This window comes from Sciurus carolinensis, chromosome 2 (genome assembly GCF_902686445.1).
Source record: "Sciurus carolinensis chromosome 2, mSciCar1.2, whole genome shotgun sequence".
Classification (NCBI taxonomy): Eukaryota; Metazoa; Chordata; class Mammalia; order Rodentia; family Sciuridae; genus Sciurus; species Sciurus carolinensis.
In genome coordinates this window covers 66,874,366-66,891,472 of record NC_062214.1, presented here as the reverse complement: position 1 = coordinate 66,891,472, position 17,107 = coordinate 66,874,366, and the positions used below count along the sequence as shown (strand labels likewise).

At 36.4% G+C, this 17,107-nt stretch overlaps 1 protein-coding gene across 2 annotated transcripts in view; it reads left to right on the top strand.

Moving 5' to 3' along the window:
* The window catches only part of Ttc23 (tetratricopeptide repeat domain 23), a 90,617-nt gene that overhangs the window by 41,826 nt on the left and 31,684 nt on the right, over positions 1-17,107 (top strand). The gene's annotated exons all lie outside the window — the stretch shown is intronic.

The following is a 17,107-nucleotide window of genomic DNA, read 5'->3' as shown; positions in this document are numbered from 1 at the left end:
GCAGAGAATAGATTGGGAAGGTTGTGCCAAGCGTGGAAGTGGAGAGATCAGTCAGGAGGCTACTGAAGTAATGAAAGCGAAAAATGATAGTGGCGTGGAGTAGGACGAAGGTAACAGGGATGAAGAGATGTAGAACCTGAGAAATATTTAGGAGTCAGAATTGATAGCACATAGAGATTGTTTGAATGAGACAGGGAAAGTCCAGGATGGCTCCCAGGTTCCTGGTTTAGATGACTGTGGGGATGTTTGGGCCATTTACAGTGGAGGAATAGGGGTGACCCGGTAATGCAGAGATGGGGAGCCCTGTTTTGGATGGTGAGTCGGAAAGGCCTGTGAGGCATACAAGTGGGAGTGACAGCCTGGCAGCTGGGTAACCAGGACTGCAGCTCGGGAAGACATTCGTTTATATACAGGGAGGATGTGGTCACCCAGGCAGAAGGAGGAGGAAGAGAGGAGGGAGCCAGAAGAGAGTACTTCTGGCTGATGAGAGAATCTTGAAGAACTTCCATAATCGTTGGTCAAGTGAAGGATAACCTGGTACAGAGAGAGAGAGAGAGAGAGAGAGAGAGAGAGGAATTTGCCAGGGGTAGGGGGTGTGGGGAAACAGGAGAAGTAAAAATGAGAGACCTGCCTTGTCTATCACTCTATTCTGATATCTTTTACTCTGGAAACAGGATATGTTGGTAGGATAAATGTTACTATTTGTAAAGTGCTTAGCACAGTGCCTGATACATAGTGCTACATGTAGATTTTTAAGAATTTCTCTCTTTCCAAAAGGTCTTTCCTTTTCTCTCCCCCGACCCCTACCTTTTTTTTTTTTTTTTTTTTAATTCATTTCATTGGTCATTAGGGCAAAACTGAAGACAGAATAGATTGTATAGAGAGTGAGATGTGAGGAATTAAGACACTAAATGTAGTTACTAGCACAGCAAGAGAGAGGAGCTCAGGAAAAGGCCTGAAGGCGAGACAAAGAGTAAACACTGAATACTGAATACGATGCCATGCCCTGGACCACAGGAATGATGAAGGCAGTAGACAGATATCCTACGGATAAGAGTCGGAAATCATGTTAAGGAATCTGCGCTTCCTCCTCAGGGCATTGGACAGTTTTCAAGCCGGGAGATTGATCAGTCTAGAAGGAATTTTCTAAGGAGTGGAGAACATGGTGGTAGATAAATAAGCAGGTGATCACCCAGAGATGACCACCACAGGTCAGGCAGGGGATGATGATGGCCTGGATTCAGGGGGTGTCACTGGGAATGGAGACATGGGATCAGATTTGTGAGACGTGGGGAATAGAGATGACAGGTGGGGGGGTGCAGATGAGGGAGGGGAGGAGTCCAGGCTTATGTCAGGTTTCCATTGACTGTAGGAACCACCGCTTATCCATTCACCTACTAAAGGATATCTTGGATACTTCCAAGTTTTGCCACTTATGAATAAAGCTACTATAAAAATCTGTATATGGGCTGTTATGAGGACATAAGTTTTCAACACCCGTGGGTAAATGCCATATGGTAAGAATAGTTTTATAAGAAACTGCCAAACTATCTTCCAAAGCAGCTGTACCATTTTGCATTCCCACCAGCAATGAATGAGAATTCCTGTTGCTCCCTATCATTGGAGTTGTCCAGTATTCTGGACCATTTTATTGGTTTTAATTTGCATTTTCCTGATAACATGATGATGTGGAGTATCTTTTCATATGCTTATTTGCCATCTGTGTGTCTTCTTTGCTGAGGTGTTTGTTAAGGTTTTGGGCCCATTTGTTAAGCAAATTTATTGTTTCTTATTGTTGAATTTTTAGAGTTCTTTATATATTTTGGATAACAGTCCTTTATCCAGAAGTATCTTTGCAAATATTCTCCCAGTCTGTGGCTTGTCTTTTTATGCTCTTGATATTTTCCCTCATAGAGCAGAAATTTTTAATTTTAATGAAGTTCAGCTTATAAATTATTTCATGGATCATTCTTTTGTTGTTGTATCTAAAGAGTTATCACAAACCCAAGAGCAGCTAGATTTTCTATAGCTTTTTATTTTACATTTAGGTCTGTGGTTCATTTCAAATGAATTTTTTTTGTAACAAGTTTAAACTGTATTTCTAGATTCTCCCCCCCGCCCCACCCCCAGTGTGAATGTCTAGTTGTTCCAACACTGTTGAAAAGACTGTCTTTTCTCCATTGTATTGTCTTTGGTCCTTTATCAAAGATCAATTGAGTATATTTATGTGGATCTAGTCCTGAGCCTTCTGTTCTGTTCCATAGATTTATCTATTCTTTTGCCAATACCAGACTGAAGCTTCATAGTAAGTCTTGAAGTGATATAGTGCCAGACCTCCAATTTTGTTCTTCTTCAATAATAAGTTGGCTATTTGGGGTCTTTTGCTTTTCCATATAAAATTTAAAATCAGTTTATCAATATCCATAAAACAACTTGCCTAGATTTTTAATAGATTTGCATTGAATCTATAGATCATTTTGAGAAGAATTAACATCTTAACAGTATTGAGTCTTCCTGTCTGTGAATATGGGATAATTCTCCATTTATTATTTTTTAATTTCTTTCATCACAGTTGTAGTTTTGTAGTTTTCCTCATATAGGTATTATACACATTTTATTAATTTTCATTTTGTAATGAAATTAAATCTTAAGGAAATCCCATTATTTCATTTTGGGGGTGTTAACATAAATATTATGGTGGGTTTTTGTTGTTGTTGTTGTTCTTGTTCTTGTTTGTGTGTGGTACTGTGGGTTGAACCCAGGAGCACTTAAACTACTGAGCCACATCCCCATCCCTTTTTTATGTATTTTATTTAGAGAAAGGATCTTGCTAAATTGTTTAAGACCTTACTAAGTTGCTGAGGCTGGCTTTGAACTTGTAATCCTCCTTCCCTAACCTCCTGAGCCTCTGTGATTATAGGCATGTGTCACCATGCCCAGTGTTATTTGCTTTTAATTTCAAATTCCATTTGTTCATTGCTGGTATATAGGAAAGTAATTGACTTTTGTATATTTAATTTTGTATCCTACAACTTGATATAATTCCTTATTAGTTTCAGGAGTATTTTTGTCAATTAATTTCAGATTTTCAACATAAATTATCAAGTCATCTATAAACAAAGACAGTTTTATTTCTTTCTTTGCAATCCGTATACCTTTTATTTCCTCTTCTTATATGTTTGCATTATCCAGAGCTTCTAGTATCATGCTGAAAGCAGTGATGAGAGGAGATATCTTTGCCCTATTTCTGATCTTACTGGGAAAGCTTCAAGTTTCTCATCTTTAAATGTTATGTAAGCTGTAGATTTTTAAAATAGATATTCTTTATCAAATTGAGAAAGTTCCCTTCTATTCCTAATTTACTGAGATCTTTTTTTTTTAATCATGAATAGGTGTTGGATTTTGTCAAATATTTGTCTGTATCTAGTGATATGATCATGTGATTTTTCTTCTTTAGCCTGTTGATGTGATGGATTGTATAAATTGGTTTCAAATGCTGTCCCGAAATTTTTTATGACTAAATATAGATCAACCCTTCAAGTCTTTGCTCTACCTTTGCTCTACCAATTTCTAAAGTTGAAAGACAGACATCAAATGATAATACGTTCAGAGTCATTCACCAAGGACCATTACCCCTGACAAATTCACTGGAATGAAAGATGGCTTCTGAGACCCAACATCAACAGTATGCGTTCAAAGATTCAATTTCAGTTTAGAGAAGTATTCTCCAACCTAGGTTATATAGCATACTAGTTTGTAGGTCTTCCTGGAAAGTGTGTTTATGGTTTAAAACAAAAATCAATATTAAGTTAACATTAAACAGTTACTTAACACATGCTTTTACAGTACATTAAATGTGCCAATGTGGATTTTTAATAAAGAGGGTGATCTAATGAGTCTGTAAGACATTAATGCCATTCAAGTCACAGTTTAGGACACATTGGCTTAGAGAAAGTAATATAAATGTTCAAAAGCAGGAATCAGCAAAGAGATTCACAATAATCGTGACCTTTCAGAATAGCAGGCCTTTTCAGTCAGAAGTCCTTAGTACTGTATGAATGGGAAGTGAGTTCTGTTTGTGAGGCCCAGACTCACCATTTTAAAGTACTTTGTCCCATTTGTTTTCCTTACCTATGTGTATGTGTCTGTATTTACATATATATTTGTATATAGATATATATTTATATATATTTGCACATATTTATATACAGGTATGTATTTATATATACAGACATTTACATAATTTGAGGAATAATTATTTATGTACTTAATCATTTGAAAAATGTATCTAATATATTATGTTCCTTTACCCATGAATATGTCAGTGTACTGTAATGTGTGTTTTATAAGCATAACGATACTCTCTTACATAAACATAATATAGTTATTAAATTTAGGAAATTAAACATAGTACAAGTTCTGTTTATTTTCTTGATTATCCCAATTATGAGCTTTTCCCCTCCCATATAAGATCCAGTGCAGGAACATGCGTTGCATTTAATTGTCATGGCTCTGGTCTCCTTTAATCTAGAATAGTTTCTTATCCTGTCTTTGCTATTTATGATGCTGAAATTTTGAAGAACACAATTCAGCTGCTTCATAAGCTGTTCCTCTGTTTGGATTTGTCTGATGTTTTCTTGAGAGTAGATTCTGGTGATGCATGCTCAGTAAGAGCACTATGAAAGACTGGGCAGGGGTAAGGTATTGCCCAATGTCCATCTGTCCTTCATTGGTGATGTTAATTTTTACCATCCATTCATGATATAGTTTCTTTACTACATAGTAATGATTTTCCCCCTCACAGATAATAAGCATTCTATTATGAGATATTTTTTCTCTTTTGTTATTTATTCATTTTAGATATACATGACAGTAGAGTGTATTTTGACATATTATACATACATGGAGTATAACTTACCATTCTTGTGGTTATACATGATGTGGAGTTACATTGGTCATATATTCATATATGAATTGGAAATTTATGTCTGATTCATTCCATCTTTCCTGTTCCCTTTCCCCTCCCTTCCCTTCATTCCCCTTCATCTAATCCAATGAACTTCTATTCTTCTGTCCCCAATCCCTTATTGTGAGTTAGCATCTGCATATCAGAGAGAACATTTGGGTTTTGGTTTTGGGGATCGGTTTATTTCACTTAGCATGATAGTCTCCAGTTTCATCCATTTACCAGCAAATGCCATAATTTCATTCTTCTTTATGGCTGAGTAATATTCCATCGTGTATATATACCACATTTTCTTTATTCATTCATCTGTTGAGGGGCACCTATATTGGTTCCGTAGCTTAGCTTATAATGATATATTTTTAGACTATGTAAATATTCTGCTTCCCATCAAAATTTCCCCTGTAGTTTTAGCATCCATTGATTAACTTGGAAAGGAACCAGTCTTAATTGTGATCATTGTAAAATAATGATTTTCCTTTCTGGTATTTCATCTACACTTATTGTTGACATTCTGCTATTAGAAATATCCCTTTTTCTCTCCCCATGAAGTTATTTATGTTTATTTGTATGTTTGCTTTTTTTCACTTATTAGAATATCTAGAAATCATGTTATAGCAGTTTAAGAAACCTCTATCATTGACTTGTGTATATAAATAATACATTTTATACATGTTTAATAGGGTGGATTTCTTTCCAAATAATTTCCTGTTTGGACATTTAGATGGGTATCAATATTTTGCAATTATTTTCATATTATTGGCATTGTATCTTCAGAGTAAATTCCTAGACATGGGACTGTTAGGTCAAAGAGAATATGCTTTGTTATTTTCATATTATTGCATAACTTATTAATATTTTGTCTTATTGCTATTGTATCATATTGCCAAATTGCCTTTCAACTGGGCTATACCCTTTGTATTTCCACAAGCGATGTGTGAGAATGCCAGTTTCTGCACAACCTGTTCCAACAGAGTGTATTGTCAAGCTTTTGAGTTAGTTCCAATCTGATGAGTTAAAAAAAAAAATGACATCTCAGTATAGTTTTAATTTGCATTTCTATTTTTTAAGTGGAGTTTTGAATATCTTTTCAGATGCTTAAGGCATGTTAGTATTTTTGTGGATTGTCTTTTTTTGTGAATTATTCTTATCACTTGCCAATTTTTGAACAGAATTTTTTAAAATCTATTTTGCCTCAACTGTTAAAAGTTCTCCATATCTTACACATATTGCCCCTTTTACTATGATAATGTGTACTAAATATTTTCACCCAATTTGGTCTCATTTGTTTTTTAATTTTGCTCATCACATTTTTATTGAGGTAATTTATATACCATGAAATTCATTTTTTTAAAGTATCCAATTTACGGTTTTATTATGTTTACATACTTTTTTTTTTTTTTGGTACTGGGGATTGAACCTAGGGGTGCTTGACCACTGAGCCACATTCCCACCCATTTTTTATTTTTCATTTTGAGACAGGGTCTCCCTAAGTTGCTCAGGACTTCACTAAGTTGCTCAGGGCCTTGCTAAATTGCTGAAGCTGACTTTGAACATGCTATCCTCCTGCCTCCGCCTCCCAAACCACTGAGATTTCAGGTGTGTGCCACCACACCTAGCTATATTTACATACTTTTGCAACCATTACTATTTTCTAATTCCAGAACATTTTCAAGAAACCATGTACCCATTAGTAGTCCTTTTCCATCTCTTCTCTGTCCTTTGTCCTAGCAACTACCAATTTCCTTTCTGTCTCTATGAATTTGCCTCTTCTTGATGTTTCATGCAAATGAAATCACATGATATATGTGGCATCTTCTATTTAGCGTAATATGTTTATGTTTCATTGATGTTTAGCATGTATCAGTACTTCATCTCTTTTATGGTTGAATAGTAGTCCATTCTACAGATAATACCACATTTCTTTACTGATTCATCAGTTGATAGGCATTTGACTTGTTTCTACTTTGGCTATTTTGAATAATGCTGCCATGAACATTTGTATTCAAGTTTTTTTTTACATGGACACACCTTTTCTTTTCTCCTGAGTGTGAGAGTAGGAGTGGAATTTATGACCCATATGGTGACTACTCTGTATTTAACTTTTTTGAGGAACCACCAAGCTGACATTCAAAGTGACCTCACTATTTTATATTCCCATCCGCAATGCATGAACATTCCAACTTCTCCATATCCTCATCAACACATTTTATTTTCTGTCTTTTTATTTTAGCCAGTCTAGCAAGAGTGAAGTGATATCTTATTGTACTTTGTTATTTTAATTTCTTTCATAACTAATGCTGTTGTGCATTTTTATGTGTTTATTGACCTTTCTATATTTTATTTGGGTGAATATTGATTCCAATCTTTTCCCCATTTTAAATAGGATTATTTGTCTTTATTGTTTGCCTAGGATTTATATGTTCTGAATGCTAGATTTTAAATGTGCATCAGATGTATGATTTGTAAACATTTTTATCCTTTCAGTGTATTATCTTCTCTCTTACTAGTGTCCTTTGAAGTCCAAAAGTTATTAATTTTGATTAAGTTCACTCGGTTTAGTTTTTTCCTCCTCTTTTTCTTGGGGCTTTTGGCTTCACATCTAAGGAACTGTTACCTAATCCAAGTTCATGAAGGCTTACATTGATATTTTTTTCTAAGAATTTGATAGTTTTTAAGCTCTTACAGTTAAGGCCTTTGATCCATTTTGTTAATTTGTTTATGTGGTGCAACATAGAAATCCAACATCATTTTTTTTTTGCATATGACAATCCAGTTGTCCCAGCACCATTTATTGAAAAATGTCTTTTTATTATTTTTTATCAAGTTTTTAACCATTTTTTTACCATTGGCACCCCTTGTCAAAATCAACTGACCATAAGTGTAAGGGTTTATTTCTGAATTCTCAACTCTATTCCATCAATCTGTATGTCTATGCTTTGCCAGTATCACATCATCTCAATCATTGTTGTTCCATAGTAAGTTTTGAAATCAGTAAGCATGAATCCCCTTTTTCCTTCTTTTTCAAGAATATTTTTTACTATTTTGGATCCCTTGCATTTTCACAGGAATTTTAGAATCAGTCTTTCAGTTTCTGCCAAAAAGAAAAACAAAACACCAACAAAAACCCTTTGGAATTTTGATAGGCATTATATTGAATCTGTATTTCAATTTAGGGATCATTGACATTTTAACAATATTAACTCTTTCAATCCATGAACATGGGATATCTTTCTATGTATTTGATTCTGTTTGGTTTTTTTTTTTTTTTTCAACTGTGTTTTGTACTTTTTAGGGCTTAAGCTCAAAAAAGTATAAACATTTTTTGGTAAATTCATTCCTAAGTATTTGTTCTTTTGATGCTACTGTAAATAGCTAGTTAGTTTTCCTTACTACCTTTTCTGATTGTTCATTGCTACTGTCTAGAAAAATGATTTATTTATGTTCATCTTGTCTCCTGCAACCTTACTGAACTTGCTATGAGAACTTTTTGCCATGCAATTTTCGTAGTGCATTCAAATTTTCAATCTTTCCCTCTATTGTGTTTGAATTCTGAGTCTAAGCTGAAAGGATTTCCCTGTCCCCAGGTCAAAGAAAAATTCACTCATTTTCATAATACCTACAAAGTTTGATGGGCGACTCTTCTTTTTATTTTTTTCTTGAGATTAATAATGATTAGAGTATTCTAAATAGATACATTTTGATCATTATTAAAGAAATAGCTTGATGAAGTGAGACTAACTTTGGGTTTAAAGCCAGAAAATCTGGGTTATAGTACAGATTCTGTTTACCAGCTGGTTGATTACAGGCAAGTCATTTAACCTCCACTTCCTGCAAATAATAATAATTAATAATAACCTCCACAAAAGACTCTATCCACATCACAGAACTACTCAAAGTTTCAAAATGGAAAGTGCTTTGTGAACTATTAGGCCTGCTGCCAGTATAAGCTGATTTTTTTTAACAGTAATTATTAAACATTTGTAAATGCTTTCTTTTATTTAGTAGATTTACCTAAGATACAGAAAGGTACAGGATAGCCACCACTCTCCAAGAGAACCCATGTATAAAAGTCATTTATTAAGTATACACAAAGGGGTTTTGTTATCTTCCCTGTTGTTTTTCGCTCTTCATTCCTTTCCAGTGAGAGAAGCACCCAGAGAGAAAAGACCTTTTATTTCTTGTAGAATGTAGAAAAGTTCTGCAGTATTTTAGGAACTGAACCATAAAAACGGAGAAAAATAAACCAAGTCCCACAAAGCCACACAAGGAAGGCAGCAGTCCCAGGGACCGATGAAAGAGACTTCACCCCCTCCATCCATCCCTCTGCAGCAGGGGTCCGTGAGAAAACCATGCAAACAGATTGTTTCTGAAACTCCTTATTGGCAGATTTTGGCAATAAAACCTTATTTTCCTACCCAAAGAATAAGAAAATCCCAAGATTTCATTTATGTGAGCAAAAGCATGTTTATGGTGTGTGTTTCCAAGGGATATAAATTAACACTGGAGCTTGGATTGCGTTTTCACATCTCTGACACTTGAATTGCATATCTCTTTTCAGTTTTCAGGGCTGCTCTGTCTGACTGATTCCCAAATTTAGGAAATTTTTATTTGCAAAGTATGATAAAATCACTGAATTTATCAGTTGCCCTCAAAAACTAATATGAGGTCCTGCTCTGGGCTTGTTATTGGCCTTGGTCAGGCCTAGGATGATGACTGCTCATGCTTATATGTAATGCTGGGCAGGTACGGAGTGCTATTAAAAAGAGTAGGTCTTTTTCTCCCCAGAAAAAATGGCAGTGATTATCTAATGTGTATTTACTATAATACAAAATACATTTATTATAAATCATCAGACTAATGCTGTTTTTAATTTTAAAAGCTCTGAAAATACCAGTCTTTTTGTTTAAAATCTTAAAATATGTAGAATGTAATTCGATCTTACAATTATAAAAAATTTCTAAGAATGACATAAATCTCAGTGCTGAAAATGGAAAGATTGTTGTTTCTTTTTAAGTAACAACTACCTTTTTTATAAATTTGATATATTATCTTTATTTTTAAAAAATATGAAACCATACATAAAAATACAAAGACATGAGTCACAAGTCACCTAAGTCTTCCCTGCCCAGAAATAGCCAGTTTTGACCCTGGTCAAATGCCTTTCCTCTGCATATGAGCACAAGGGTATAGATTAGGAGACAGAGTGTAGAAAAAAAAGGAAGGAAGAAAGGAGAGGTGATGAATTTGACAGTATGGAAATGAAAGACTATGACAATATATCATAAAGTCAAAAAATGTCAAAAAGGGAAAATATGTTGATGCTACTGTAAATGGCAATAGTTCTTATAAAATCTTAGATCATTCTTATAAAATCTAAATGAAAAAGATAATAGAAACATGGAGAAAAGACTTGAACAATTACAGAAGAGAAATCAAATGGTCAATAACAATGTAAAAATAATTGTCAGCCTCAATTATTGCTGAAGAAATACAATTTAACTATCTTCCCACTGTGGCCAGAGGCCAGAGCAAGTCATGGGAAATAAAACTGAAAGGACAGGGCCAGGTTAAGATCCATGTGTGTGTGCATGCGCATGCGTGTGTGTGTGTGTGTGTGTGTGTGTGTGTGTGTGCACTTCTATACACATATCAGTATATTCAGGAAACTGTTCATAGTGATTAGCAGTTAGGAATTAGAGTAGGAATGGGGGAAGAGAGGATGAAACACATAAACAGAAGGGAGGGAGTACTTTTTATTTTTTATTTATTTATTTTTGTTGCTGTTGTTCTTTTCTACCACTAAAGATTTTTAAAGATTTTAAGATTTAATTATATGCATTTTAAAATCTAGTTAAGTTTTAAGGAAACTCATGCAACAAAAAGAAAACAGTATAAGCCCCTGACACATCTATTTCAGTGCTAACTCTTATAAAGAGTAGGGCTTGTTCTCTCAGCCCTTTGGAAGAGCTAAAATTGATATCTGGAGAACTGCCACTGAGTACTTTCTCTGACTATTAAAAGAAACTGGCTTAGTCCAGGGCCCTCAGTTTTCAAATGCTCTCTGCCCCCAGTGCCTACTCGTTCATCTAATCCCCCCCAGGGATTCCCAGCTCCTCTTTTTCTCAGCTGAGCCTCTCCAGCTGCCCTCTACTCCATCCCAGGGAAGGGTTCCCTACTGGATAGAGATGGAAGAAGAAAGGAAGTGGCAACCTTGAGCTGCAACGTAACCCTGTCTTGCATAAGGGTGTCATCTCAAAGCTGAGGGGTGGATTGGCCAGCTTTGGCAAGGCTGAGAGAGAAAGCTATGCAGCTTCACAGCTGGTCAGTTATAAAACAAACACAGCAAGCTCACAGCTCAGTGACAAGAGGACTTGGACTTCTGTTGAGAAAATGCTTGAACTAAAGCAGAAGGTGGACTCTTGGTGGAAGATACCTTAATGTCTGCTCCATTCACATGCTCTGCTTTCCTCCCCTCTGTGGTGTCCCTTTAAAGTCCTCAGAGGCCACCTGGGTCTCTCACTCTCTCTCTGGAAATCCACTCCATTTCTGGGAGAGTCTGCTATTCAGCAACCTCTTTCACTGGCCCTTAAATAGCCCTTCATTATGTTGTTTTAAAAAATCATCTTTCTGGAACTTCTACTATCTTGATTACCAAGTGTCAGTCTAGAAAAGCATGCTGTTCAGAATTACTGACTTTAGTTATAATCTCTGCTCTGCCACTGACCTGCCATGTGACCTTGAGGCTTCATTTCCCCATCTGTAAAGTGGGCTTTCAATATCACTCAGTGGTCATTTTGTGATTCTGCAAACTGGTATATATAATCTGCTTGGCAGCACACCTGGCAAAAGTAGGTGCTTAATCAGTATTGGTTCCCTTCTCCCGCTATCCTTCTGTAGTGCTAGTCTTCAGTTTTACATTGAGACCCTGGCTATTTATTACCAAGTTGGGACTTCCCTGTCTTCCCCATGAGTGTGATATCATCTCCGGGATAAGCATAACTCAGTTTTAGATCCACAAATTATACAGTGAGTTATTTGTATACTTATTCTTCACCTTGCTATAGGAGAGGAGATGACCTCCCAGTCAATGATCCCCAAATCATTGCCAGGTTGGGAGAAATATATTCCCCTCCTCCAACACACCCTGTCCCTGAGAGCTGCGGTTGCACACTCTGGTTATTGAGTGTTCACATGCTGGGATCTGCTTGCATAAACAGAAATACTTCCTCATCCTTTTTACTATCATCAAGCTTTCTCCTGAAGAAATATTGCATGTTTTACAAATCCAAGGAGACAGGCCCAGTTAGATAAGAGTCTGCCAGCTCTGGCTCTGGCTGTGGTTATTGACAGCTGGATTTGCATGGAGCAATCCATGGTTCCCCCAGAAATGCACACAAGGCAGCAGAAGAAACAGCTGCTCTGTTCCTTGGCAAGGGTTGAGGTAGCTGGTCTTGTGAGTGACCTTTTTCAGTTAATGATCTTGTTCAATGTGTATATTAAAGGGTTTTTATTTGTTTTTGTTTTGTTTTGTTTTTTTAACTCAGTCCAACATGAAGCTGCCCAAAAGGTTTGGGAATATTAAGCATTCTTCCTCAGCTTTAAGATTACAGTTGATAAGCATATAACCATAAGATATTGAAAATAAAGGTTATGAGGAGAAACCAGAGCCCTCGGGAGATAAATAAATGATGCAGTGGAAGAGTGGGTGCCATCAGGCTGCAGAGCCCCAGGAGGGCCCATTATTTAGGCTCTTCTGGAAAGCCAGGAGAAGCAAGCAGGGTTCTTACAATTCTGTTCACTATGATTCCTATTCCTTAAATGCTCTCGGTTGCATCTAATTGGGGTATTTATTTATTTATTTATTCTCTCAGCAAATAAAGTATGTTCTGAAATTGTGAACAGTGGTTAAGTTTGGCAAGATTGTATCATCTAATCACCAACCCTGTCAACAGCCTTCACACTCACTCCCTGAGGGCCTCACTGCCCAGAGTGGTTCTCAGTCTGTGTCTCCTGGAGCCCTCATGTTCCATGGAGGTTCTTCTGGGGCAGCTGTGTGGGAGTAGGTGTGCTTCTAGACCCCCTCTACCTGCTTCAGTACGAGGAACTCTGTTTACTGCTGTGTGCATTAGAGAACCATGGAAAATTTGGTTTGGAATGAGAGGGGCACTTTTCCTTCAAAAAAGAAACTTGAAAGTCAGCGGTGCCAAGGTGTCTGCATCCTTTTGCAAGTCACTTTTTCTACTCACTGGTGTTTCTGAAATGTTACCAGGTTGATATATAGAGTTCCATCATTGTATGAATGAATCACAATATATCTGTTCCCCTGCTAATAGGTATTTAGATGATTTCCCATTATCACCACCTGAAATATTCTTCAAAGCAGGTGAGGACATTTTTCACATAGACAATGATCAGTGCACTCCAAGCTAGACAAGATGGAAAGGGAAGGGAAACGAGGGGGTTTGGATGGCTATTGAGAGCACGGTGAGTGGGTAGCAGAGTAGAAGGCTACAAACTACGTGGATGTAATAGAGCCAGGCTCCTGTACAAAATATGGTCAGCAAGCTAGTAACCAGTAGTAAGGCCAGGAGTGTGACCTGGAGACTGGGCATTTGAACGTACAGAGGAAAATGAGTCTGTGAGAAACCCAGGAGGCCAAGGTGTTAACTTGGACTTTAGTTTGCTCCTTCCGCTCCTCTCTGCATGCTTCTCAGCCCTGCTCTGTGCCCTAGATGCTGACCTTTATGTCCCAGATTAAGCCTCTGCTGAAAGCCACATGACAGGAACTGCAGACCATGCAGAGGGAGTGGAGACAGGGTTTTCAGCATCCCAAGTTCCTCCCAGGAGGCTCCCTGCAGGCAGGTTGCATCCCTGTCCTGAAAGCGTTCACCTCTCTGCAATTCATCTTTCCAGATACAGCAAATGTTCCTTATCTTGCTCACCTGGTCAAGGGCATTAAAGCACTTTGCCCTGGGATCCTGGACTCTCATCACTGGATTTCATCTGTGGGAAGAATCATTTCATTGACCACTTTTAATCTGTATGCATGTGTCATCTTTCTTTCCTGACAGGCACAGGCTGATCATGTGGATACTGAAATCACTGGAAACAAGAGGCTAGAGAGGAAATTAGTGAGCCCGGTGCTTAAACCTAGTGCAGGAAGGTGTTTGTATAACTACATGAAAATGAAACTATCCCACATTTTTTGTAGTTCATCTGTGGTCTCCTTTAAAATCAAAATTCCTGCTTGATTTTTTTGGTGAATTCCTAGTATTTGTGCGATATCTGGCAAGTTGAAGATACTTAAAAATGAAAAAAAAAAAAAAAAAGGAATCAAACAGGAATGAATTTCACTAACCAGAATTGAATGGAATTTTACTGAATAAATAAGATACTAATTTGGCACATTTGAAATATCCTGGATGTTCTCTACTCCCTCTTCCTCCAGTATGTGGTTTCATGAACATCAAATAATAATAAATTAGATCAGGGAAATGAGTTTCTGAAATAAATAATAAATGTTTGTTAATGCTAGTATTAGCGTCTCACATAGAAAAACATTGAGGTCATGAAAAATCTGTGATAAATTCAGATTCCCTTGAGCTTTCAGGACCCACTTGCTTTTAATATCATGAGCTTTCTATTTATTTATTTATTTATTTATTTTCCTGTCAGAAAAACATTGCTTTTTGTCTCCAAGGCAAAATGTAACACAATACTTCCAGAACATGTAATTATTCATTTGAAAATAATTTTGATAGACATGTATTTATTACATTTCCTTGAATTTGAGTAGAAACAAAATAGAAATATTTTTTGGATTTGAGTCTTAAACTAAAATAGTGTATGTTGAGTCTTTGTAACAGTCTGAGGAAAACCTTCCCTGGCATCACAGAGTGGTTGTTCTCAAATAGCAGATAGCAGAGATAGATAATCAAGGGGGAAATGCAAATAAACATGGCTTGGTTTGCAGTTGAGGGGTTTTGTGAGGGGAGGGATGTGTCACTCTTTTTTTCCCTTCTCCAAACACTGGACATGTGACAATTTAACTCTCGGTTGGCTCCTATAGCCTGTGCATTCCTGAAGTTGTATTTGAAGTACTCATGATTTGAAAATCAAGGACAGTGACTAATGTGGGCTTGCCAAAATCCCTCATTCAGTTCTTCATATCCGATAATGAGAAAAGGAATTTTAAAGCAAAGGATATTGTTAGCATTATGCATAAAGAATTCTGATTGTTCTGATGTAGCAATAGAAGTTACTGCCAGCAATCTTGATCTGGAGTAGCCCCTTCACCAGAAGTACAGAGCTAGCCACCCAGATTTTAACACGTGACAAGTGATACACTTGACTAGAGTTGGAGATTATATTCCAGCCTGATTATAGTTTCAGCTGTTCATCAGAGGAGCGAGTGCTGCTTGGTGCAGGCTAGAAGGCTCTACGGGGATGACTTTATCTCCTATACCAGCTCCATGGATTCATTAGAGCTTCTGGAGGCTGGATCAGTGTGCTCCTAGGAGTGTGCTGGTATCAGCTAGTGACATTTGCCATCTTGGGTTGGAGAGACAAATGGCAGCATTCGGTACATGGTACTGAAAGCAGAATTTGAAATCAGAGTATCAAAGTCAGAATATCATCTCCATTCCTTATTAGCTGTGAATCTTGGTCATTCACTGTATTAGCTTTCCATTACTTTAATAATGTTACTGTTATACATCAACTTAAAAAGAGGAAAGCTTTATTTTAGCTCATAGTTTTGGAGATTTCAGTTCATGATGGGGTGGCCCTGTTGTTTTGGAGTCTATAGCACATCATGGTAGGGAGCTTTTGTAGGACAAAGTTGGTCAAGTCATGACAGCTAAGAAACCAAAAGAAAGGAGGAAGAAGAAGAGACTGGAGTCTCACAGTTCCCTTCAGGGACATGTCCCACTAGGCCCCACCTATTGAAGATTTCCACTACCTTCTAATAGTGCCAACCTGGGGACTGAGGCTTTAACACGTGGCCCTTTGAGGAATTCTAAATCCAAACTATAGCACTCACCCATTCAGGACTCTCAGTTTTGTCATCTATAAAATAAGGATCATAAAAATTATCAAGAGAATTAAAAGTGGTATCACAAAAAAAGTATTAATAGCTGTTTGAATCTTAGTTGTTGCTAATACAATTTGCCTACCCCATCCTGGTGTTTCCCTCTTCTAAATTTATGGCATTTTAGTCTTTCTATTACTTTCTGGCAATTAATTACAAACTTCCTACCATCTCACATTAGTTTATTATATTACTTCACCATATTTTATTTCCATTTTCTGTAGCTGCCCACACCTTCTTGCCCATGCCTCTCCTGTTGTAGGCAATCTGTAAGTAACTATTTATTGGATGAATGTAAAAATATTACTAACAGTATTTTTAAAACTATTGACGAGATGAGTAGATGTATTTTCTATTTTACTTGGAAAGATTATTATTATTTGGTGTTCACAGGGTCATGTGTGAGTGTGTGTGTTTAATTTTAAAATGAACTTTATCTCCATGCATATTTCAGTGATAACTCTGGTCTTTTAGAGATATAGTTCGAAGTTTCCTCATATTTTAAAAATTATGCAAATAATAAAAAACTACCTCACTTTAATTATAGTTTTCTGCACATCATATACATAATATGGTACTGATTGAAGAAGGTTTTATAAGTGTAGGTGTTCTCCTGATTCCTATAAAGGTTAATTGCCTTTTTTTTTGTTGTTCCCTTGGTCAGTGTATGGTTTGTATTTTTTAACTTGACATGGATTAAAATCCTCAAGTTGGATGATATGAACTATATTGGTGTTACACTTACTGTTGGTAAATAGTACTTTTTTGTTGTTTCAAATTGAAGTTTACTGTGAGATACATCAAATGCTGTATTGATAATTTAAAATTTTGGTCACTCAGTCTAGATTTTACATTATATTGTTTAACCTTATATTGAATATTTTGATTTTGTTCTTTGTTTTTTTTTTTATTGTGAAGGTGGACATTCCTGATACCAATTTGACACAGAAAAACTTTGGGATTTTATACTTTGCAAATCCAAAGCTTAATTTGATTCAAAGTAAAGTTTGCTTTTATTCAGAAAAAAAAAAATGAACTCTATTTCCAAAGAA